Source organism: Salmo trutta, chromosome 14 (assembly GCF_901001165.1).
Source record: "Salmo trutta chromosome 14, fSalTru1.1, whole genome shotgun sequence".
Taxonomy (NCBI): domain Eukaryota; kingdom Metazoa; phylum Chordata; class Actinopteri; order Salmoniformes; family Salmonidae; genus Salmo; species Salmo trutta.
The window spans coordinates 2,218,546-2,227,298 of NC_042970.1; positions in this window are offsets into that span (position 1 = coordinate 2,218,546).

Consider the following 8,753-nt stretch of genomic DNA (forward strand, 5'->3'; position numbering starts at 1 on the left):
ACAGTGATGCCGTGTTTACAGTGATACAGGGATACAGTGTTTACAGTGTTTACAGTGATGGTGTTACAGTGATACAGTGATGCAGTGTTTACAGTGATGGTGTTACAGTGATACAGTGATGCCGTGTTTACAGTGATACAGGGATACAGTGTTTACAGTGTTTACAGTGATGGTGTTACAGTGATACAGTGATGCCGTGTTTACAGTGATACAGGGATAAAGTGTTTACAGTGTTTACAGTGATGGTTACAGTGATACAGTGATGGTGTTACAGTGATACAGGGATACAGTGTTTACAGTGTTTACGGTGATCTTCACCATAACAGTCAGCAGCTGAGAAAGATGCCAAACTACAGGTGTCACTTTGGGTTTTCAGTTTCCATGTTTCTATAGAGCATGACGTCAGTGGCGTGCATCTAACCATAGACAGTGTTGCATCTGCACACAGCTGTAGTGTTCGTTCCAGAATACTTTCTGAATTTTAGAACGTCAAGAAAAAGCAGATAGCATACTCTGACGCAACGTACCGTGACAATGTTTCCAAAACAACACAAGAGTATTATGTTTCTAGGTACAAGGATTCAGATAGAGAGGCAGAGAGGTCCATTTCTGTGTGTGTGTGTGTGTGTGTGTGTGTGTGTGTGTGTGTGTGTGTGTGTACTAGCTGACTGTATCAGTGAATTCCTTTCTGGAACGCTGTCTACTTCAGTTCAGCTGCAGTGTTTAGAGTGATACAGGGATACAGGTGTGTGTGTGTGTGTGTTTAGAGTGATACAGGGATACAGGTGTGTGTGTGTGTGTTTAGAGTGATACAGGGATACAGGTGTGTGTGTGTGTGTTTAGAGTGATACAGGGATACAGGTGTGTGTGTGTGTGTGTTTAGAGTGATACAGGGATACAGGTGTGTGTGTGTGTGTGTTTAGAGTGATACAGGGATACAGGTGTGTGTGTGTGTGTTTAGAGTGATACAGGGATACAGGTGTGTGTGTGTGTGTTTAGAGTGATACAGGGATACAGGTGTGTGTGTGTGTGTGTTTAGAGTGATACAGGGATACAGGTGTGTGTGTGTGTGTTTAGAGTGATACAGGGATACAGGTGTGTGTGTGTGTGTTTAGAGTGATACAGGGATACAGGTGTGTGTGTGTGTGTGTGTTTAGAGTGATACAGGGATACAGGTGTATGTGTGTGTGTGTGTGTGTTTAGAGTGATACAGGGATACAGGTGTGTGTGTGTGTGTGTGTGTGTGTTTAGAGTGATACAGGGATACAGGTGTGTGTGTGTGTGTGTGTGTGTGTGTGTGTGTGTGTGTGTGTGTTTAGAGTGATACAGGGATACAGGTATGTGTGTGTGTGTGTGTGTGTGTGTGTGTGTGTGTGTGTGTGTGTGTGTGTGTGTGTTTAGAGTGGGAACTGTGATCGTCATCGTAGTTATTCTTCAACACGTTGATGATAAACAGGCACCTGCATGAACACTGTGTGTGTGTGTGTGTATGTGTGTGTCTGCGTGCGTGCGTGCGTGTGTGTGTGCGTGCATGTCCATGCAGCACAGGTCAAAGATAGACAGCATGGCTGAACGTCCCCAAAACCAGGAAAACCTCGTCACCAACGGGCCCCTCTCTTACCCTAAACATTGTCACCAACGGGCCCCTCTCTTACCCTAAACATCGTCACAAGAGGCCATCTCTCTAACGATCCCATCATGTGTTAGGATGTATAGAGAATTCATCACAACAACTCTGAGTTTCATGTTTTGCTTCAGTTTGTGAAGTCCTCACTTCCTTCCGTCACTGTGGAAATGACATGAGTAAGGCATTATATCTGCATGTTCGAGGTGTAGGGCGAAGTTGCCCCTAGACACTGAATCTCGGGTCAGTTTTACATTTCTCCCACTAATGGTTAATGATGTAGTCTGGGATCTTAAGCAATTACAAACTCGTAACATATTGTACAAATAGGAATTCACAACATATCATACAAATTTCAACAATCCCCCCCAGAATATATATATATATATATATATATATATATATATATATATACATTTTTTGGGCAATTTTTTGTAATGTCATACAAAATGGATGACGTAGTACACACATGAGATGGATGACGTAGTACACATACAAAATGGATGAATTGGATGACGTACACACACAAAATGGATGACGTAGTACACATATGAAATGGATGACGTAGGTGAAATGGATGACGTAGTGCACATATGAAATGGATGACGTAGATGAAATGGATGACGTAGTACACGTACGAAATGGATGACGTAGTGCACATATGAAATGGATGACGTAGTACACATGAAATGGATGACGTAGTACACATACGAAATGGATGACGTAGTGCACATACAAAATGGATGACGTAGTACACATGAAATGGATGACGTAGTACACATACGAAATGGATGACGTAGTGCACATATGAAATGGATGACGTAGTACACATGAAATGGATGACGTAGTGCACATATGAAATGGATGACGAAGTCCACAATTGTGCACATTTTTCACATTTCTGGGGGTGCTTTGCTGGTGACACTGTCAGGATTTATTTAGAATTCAAGGCACAATTAACCAGCATGGCTACCACATCATTCTGCAGCGATACGCCATCCCATCTGGTTTGGGCTTAGTGGGACAATCAGTTGTTTTTCAACTGGACAATGATCCAACACACCTCCAGGCTGTGTAAGGGCTAGTTGACCAAGAAGGAGAGTGATGGAGTGCTGCATCAGATGACCTGGCCTCCACAATCACCTGACCTCAACCCAATTAAGATGGTTTGGGATGAGTTGGATCGCAGTGTGAAGGAGAAGCAGCCAACAAGTGCTCAGCATATGTGGGAACTACTTAAAGACTGTTGGAAAAGTATTCCGGGTGAAGCTGGTTGAGAGAATGCCAAGAGTGTGCAAAGCTGTCATCAAGGCAAAGGGTGGCTACTTTGAAGAATCTCAAATCTGAAATATATTTTGATTTGTTTAAAACCCTTGAATGAGTAGTTATGTCCAAACCACATGATTTATCGTACTTCTTTGGGGGGGTTAAAGATTTTAAACCATCTTAACGTACCTCTACACTGTATAGAATACCCGGGATAGGATAAAGTAATCCTTCTAACTCCCACCCCCCCAAAAAAAGATTTAGATGTACTATTGTAAAGTGGTTGTTCCACTGGATATCATAAGGTGAATGCACCAATTTGTAAGTCGCTCTGGATAAGAGCGTCTGCTAAATGACTTAAATGTAAATGTAATAGTTCAGGCATGGAGAGTGTGTACAGAGTAGTATGTGTGTGTGTGTGTGTGCACCTGTGTGTGTGTGTGTGTGTCTGTGTGTGTGTGTGTGTGTGTGCACCTGTGTGTGTGTGTGTGTGTCTGTGCACCTGTGTGTGTGTGTGTGTCTGTGTGTGTGCGTGTGTGTGTCTGTGTGTGTGCGTGTGTGTGCGCGTGTGTGTGTGTGTGTGTGTGTGTGTGTGTGTGTGTGTGTGTGTGTGTGTGTGTGTGTGTGTGTGTGTGTGTGTCCTTACCAATGTAGTATGGTGTGTAACATGGCTTGGCTAGTGAGTAATGTGTCTCTTTAGTGAAACCAAATTCTGCCCGTTTCAGCTGTGCATTAGACCTTTCAGACGGAGGTTGTCTGGCTAGAAGGAGGAAGAGAGAGGAAGAAAGAGGGAAAGAGAGAGAGGGAAAGAGAGAGAGGGAAAGAGAGAGAGGGGGGGAAAGAGAGAGATGGGAGAAAGAGAGAGGGAAAGAGAGAGATGGGAGAAAGAGAGAGGGAAAGAGAGAGATGGGAGAGAGAGAGAGGGAAAGAGAGAGATGGGAGAAAGAGGGAAAGAGAGAGATGGGAGAAAGAGGGAAAGAGAGAGAGCAAGAGAAGGGGGAGGGAGAGAGAGGGGAGAGAGAGGGGAGAGAGAGGGCAGAGAGAGTCAAAGAAAGGGGAGAGAGAGAGAGTGAGAGAAGGTGGAGAGAGAGAGAAGAGAGAGAAGAGAGAGAAGAGAGAGACCAGTTTCATTTGGCTATAGGACATGATCATATTTTAGAGTCAGATGTCAGCAGGTGAAACTGCTGGTATTGAACAGTTAGGGTTAGGGGTCAGGGGTAAGAGGTCAGGGGTTAAAGGTCAGGTACCTTGATTGTCTCTTCATGATGTCAGAGGCCTCTGCAAAAAAAAAAAACACACACAGTTAGCAAACAGAGACAATTTCAGACACTGTGTCCATGTTACGTGTGACATACCTCTCTTTGTGAAGGCCTGGATATGGTCCCGTGTGGCTCAGTTGGTAGAGCATGGTGTGTGTGTGTGTGTGTGTGTGTGTGTGTGTGTGTGTGTGTGTGTGTGAGATACCTCTCTTTGTGAAGGCCTGGTCTCCTCTGTCCTGGACACGGTCCCCTGTAGCTCAGTTGGTAGAGCATGGTGTTTGTAACGCCAGGATTGTGGGTTCGATTCCCATGGGGTACCAGTACGGGGGAAAAAAATGTATGAAATGTATGCATTCACTACTGTAAGTCGCTCTGGATAAGAGCGTCTGCTAAAATGTAATGACTGAACAGTTTTTCCCATCCATGCTGCAACACACACAGCAGAATCATCTAATCTCGCCCCCTTAAAGTGTGGTTGACCACACACACACAAGCTGCTCTTCACACTACAGATGAGTTTAAATGAAAGTCAGAGTGTTTGGCACAGGTGTTTGTGACGAGGGGAGGGGGGTTGTTTACTGGAAAGCTGCCAGTGAGGGAAAAGGGTCTCAGTCATTTTGAAAGAGAAACGACATTAAAGAAAGACAGAGGGACGGACGAGAGAGGGAGGGACGAGAGAGGGAGGGACGAGAGAGGGAGGGACGAGAGAGGGAGAGACGAGAGAGGGAGAGACGAGAGAGGGAGAGAGAGGGACGAGGAGAGAGAAATGGAAGACAGACGGAGGGACGAGGAGAGGGAGAGAGAGAAATGGAAGACAGACAGAGGGACGAGGAGATAGAGAAATGGAAGACAGACGGAGGGACGAGGAGAGGGAGAAATGGAAGACAGAGAGTGATTGAAGTTCAGAAGCCATCCTAGAGACAAGTCCATCTGAACTTCACCAACCACGTTAACATACAACCTCAAAAGACAATTAACAAATGGTTCAAACTTCATGGAAATGTTCTGCTCTTTGTTCTACCGTTGTAGTGCTGTGGTCTGATAGTTATGCAAAACTACTGAAAACTGCGGCTGCGACGATGAGAGAGGAAGTCCCCAACTGACAGAAGTTAGGTAATGACAGAGGTAAAGACAGATTGCACGTGACTGTGTGAGAGGGAGATAAAGGATGTTTAGTGGTTTCATATCTCTCACACCTCGTTTGTGGTAATAAAACAGTCAGTGAAAATATATGAACTAACCTGGTTTAGGAGAAATGGGTCAGCTTCCTTTAACTCAACAGGCCATGAGATTAAGGTACTATAAACTATGCAGAGCCAATTCAGACAGTAAACTCAAGTGTTTACATTGGCTGATAACATCAGCTGATATTGCACCAACTAGACTCAAATAAAAATGTCCAACGTTAAAAACAGCGGTGTATTTTAAATTGACCTGCTGTAACTATTGCTGCTGATGTAACTATTGCTGCTGCAGTAACTATTGCTGCTGCTGTAACTATTGCTGCTGCTGTAACTATTGCTGCTGCTGTAACTATTGCTGCTGCTGTAACTATTGCTGCTGCTGTTGAATTGCTGCTGCAGTAACTATTGCTGCTGCTGTAACTATTGCTGCTGCTGTTGAATTGCTGCTGCAGTAACTATTGCTGCTGCTGTAACTATTGCTGCTGCTGTAACTATTGCTGCTGCTGTAACTATTGCTGCTGTAACTATTGCTGCTGCAGTAACTATTGCTGCTGTAACTATTGCTGCTGTAACTATTGCTGCTGCAGTAACTATTGCTGCTGTAACTATTGCTGCTGCTGTAACTATTGCTGCTGCTGTTACTATTGCTGCTGCTGTTACTATTGCTGCTGCTGTAACTATTGCTGCTGCTGTAACTATTGCTGCTGTAACTATTGCTGCTGCAGTAACTATTGCTGCTGTAACTATTGCTGCTGCTGTAACTATTGCTGCTGCTGTTACTATTGCTGCTGCTGTTACTATTGCTGCTGCTGTAACTATTGCTGCTGCTGTAACTATTGCTGCTGTAACTATTGCTGCTGCTGTAACTATTGCTGCTGCTGTAACTATTGCTGCTGTAACTATTGCTGCTGCAGTAACTATTGCTGCTGTAACTATTGCTGCTGCTGTAACTATTGCTGCTGCTGTTACTATTGCTGCTGCTGTTACTATTGCTGCTGCTGTAACTATTGCTCACCCAGTAGATGGCGGCCCCACTCCATTACATACTGCACACCCAGTAGATGGCGGCCCCACTCCGTTACATACTGCACACCCAGTAGATGGTGGCCCTACTCCATAACATACTGCACACCCAGTAGCTGGTGGCCCCACTCCATTACATACTGCACACCCAGTAGATGGCGGCCCCACTATATTACATACTGCACACCCAGTAGATGGTGGCCCTACTCCATTACATACTGCACACCCAGTAGCTGGTGGCCCTACTCCATTACATACTGCACACCCAGTAGATGGTGGCCCCACTCCATTACATACTGCACACCCAGTAGATGGCGGCCCCACTCCATTACATACTGCACACCCAGTAGATGGCGGCCCCACTCCATTACATACTGCACACCCAGTAGATGGCGGCCCCACTCCATTACATACTGCACACCCAGTAGATGGTGGCCCCACTCCATTACATACTGCACACCCAGTAGCTGGTGGCCCCACTCCATTACATACTGCACACCCAGTAGATGGTGGCCCCACTCCATTACATACTGCACACCCAGTAGCTGGTGGCCCTACTCCATTACATACTGCACACCCAGTAGCTGGCGGCCCTACTCCATTACATACTGCACACCCAGTAGATGGTGGCCCCACTCCATTACATACTGCACACCCAGTAGATGGCGGCCCCAATCCATTACATACTGCACACCCAGTAGATGGTGGCCCCACTATATTACATACTGCACACCCAGTAGCTGGCGGCCTACTCCATTACATACTGCACACCCAGTAGATGGTGGCCCCACTCCATTACATACTGCACACCCAGTAGATGGCGGCCCCACTCCATTACATACTGCACACCCAGTAGATGGTGGCCCCACTCCATTACATACTGCACACCCAATAGCTGGCGGCCTACTCCATTACATACTGCACACCCAGTAGATGGTGGCCCCACTCCATTACATACTGCACACCCAGTAGATGGTGGCCCCACTCCATTACATACTGCACACCCAGTAGATGGTGGCCCCACTCCATTACATACTGCACACCCAATAGCTGGCGGCCTACTCCATTACATACTGCACACCCAGTAGATGGCGGCCCTACTCCATTACATACTGCACACCCAGTAGATGGTGGCCCCACTCCATTACATACTGCACACCCAGTAGATGGTGGCCCCACTCCATTACATACTGCACACCCAGTAGATGGTGGCCCTACTCCATTACATACTGCACACCCAGTAGCTGGTGGCCCTACTCCATTACATACTGCACACCCAGTAGCTGGTGGCCCTACTCCATTACATACTGCACACCCAGTAGATGGTGGCCCCACTCCATTACATACTGCACACCCAGTAGATGGTGGCCCCACTCCATTACATACTGCACACCCAGTAGATGGTGGCCCCACTCCATTACATACTGCACACCCAGTAGATGGTGGCCCCACTCCATTACATACTGCACACCCAGTAGATGGTGGCCCCACTCCATTACATACTGCACACCCAGTAGATGGTGGCCCCACTCCATTACATACTGCACACCCAATAGCTGGCGGCCTACTCCATTACATACTGCACACCCAGTAGATGGCGGCCCTACTCCATTACATACTGCACACCCAGTAGATGGTGGCCCCACTCCATTACATACTGCACACCCAGTAGATGGTGGCCCCACTCCATTACATACTGCACACCCAGTAGATGGTGGCCCCACTCCATTACATACTGCACACCCAGTAGATGGTGGCCCCACTCCATTACATACTGCACACCCAGTAGATGGTGGCCCCACTCCATTACATACTGCACACCCAGTAGATGGTGGCCCCACTCCATTACATACTGCACACCCAGTAGATGGTGGCCCCACTCCATTACATACTGCACACCCAGTAGCTGGCGGCCTACTCCATTACATACTGCACACCCAGAAGCTGGCGGCCCTACTCCATTACATACTGCACACCCAGTAGCTGGTGGCCCCACTCCATTACATACTGCACACCCAGTAGCTGGCGGCTCCACTCCATTACATACTGCACACCCAGTAGCTGGCGGCCCTACTCCATTACATACTGCACACCCAGTAGCTGGCGGCCCTACTCCATTACATACTGCACACCCAGTAGCTGGCGGCCCTACTCCATTACATACTGCACACCCATTACCTGGAGGCCCCACTCCATTACATACTGCACACCCAGTAGCTGGCGGCCCTACTCCATTGCATACTGCACACCCAGTAGATGGTGGCCCTACTCCATTACATACTGCACACCCAGTAGCTGGAGGCCCTACTCCATTACATACTGCACACCCAGTAGATGGTGGCCCTACTCCATTACATACTGCACACCCAGTAGCTGGTGGCCCTACTCCATTACATA